The sequence below is a fragment of the Calidris pugnax genome, unplaced genomic scaffold, assembly GCF_001431845.1.
Source record: "Calidris pugnax isolate Ruff unplaced genomic scaffold, ASM143184v1 scaffold7, whole genome shotgun sequence".
NCBI lineage: Eukaryota > Metazoa > Chordata > Aves > Charadriiformes > Scolopacidae > Calidris > Calidris pugnax.
In genome coordinates this window covers 41,144-41,553 of record NW_015090762.1, presented here as the reverse complement: position 1 = coordinate 41,553, position 410 = coordinate 41,144, and the positions used below count along the sequence as shown (strand labels likewise).

The 410-nt window shown below is 67.6% G+C and overlaps 1 protein-coding gene across 1 annotated transcript in view; it reads left to right on the top strand.

The window, feature by feature from the left end:
- The window catches only part of DTX1 (deltex 1, E3 ubiquitin ligase), a 26,492-nt gene that overhangs the window by 22,755 nt on the left and 3,327 nt on the right, over nucleotides 1-410 (top strand). The window lies entirely within an intron of this gene.

Here is a 410-nt window from a genome sequence, read left to right as displayed (position 1 = left end):
CTATCCATGCCTCTTTCATCCATCCACCCATCCCTCCATCCCTCCATCCCTCCATCCATCCATCCCTCCCTCCCTCCCTCCCTCCACCCCTCTCTCAGTCCACCCCACCTGTGGGCACGGCCACATCCACACCAGCACACAGGCCCCCGCCTCCCCCCCCAGTTCTGCCCGCTCTCCCAGCTGCACACCCAGCCTTGCACGCACGGGTGCACACATGAGTACACACACGGGTGCACCCAGGAGGTGCCCGGGGTCAGGGGGGACAAGCAGGCAGGGAGGCACCGTGCCATCGCCCCGGGGGTCTTGGTGCTAGCAGCCCTGGAGTGGTGAGGGTCCCCTTGGGGCATGGGTGTCCAGGGTGATGGGTGAGGTGCCATGGGGCAGGGCGTATGCCCGTGGGGGGGTGCAGG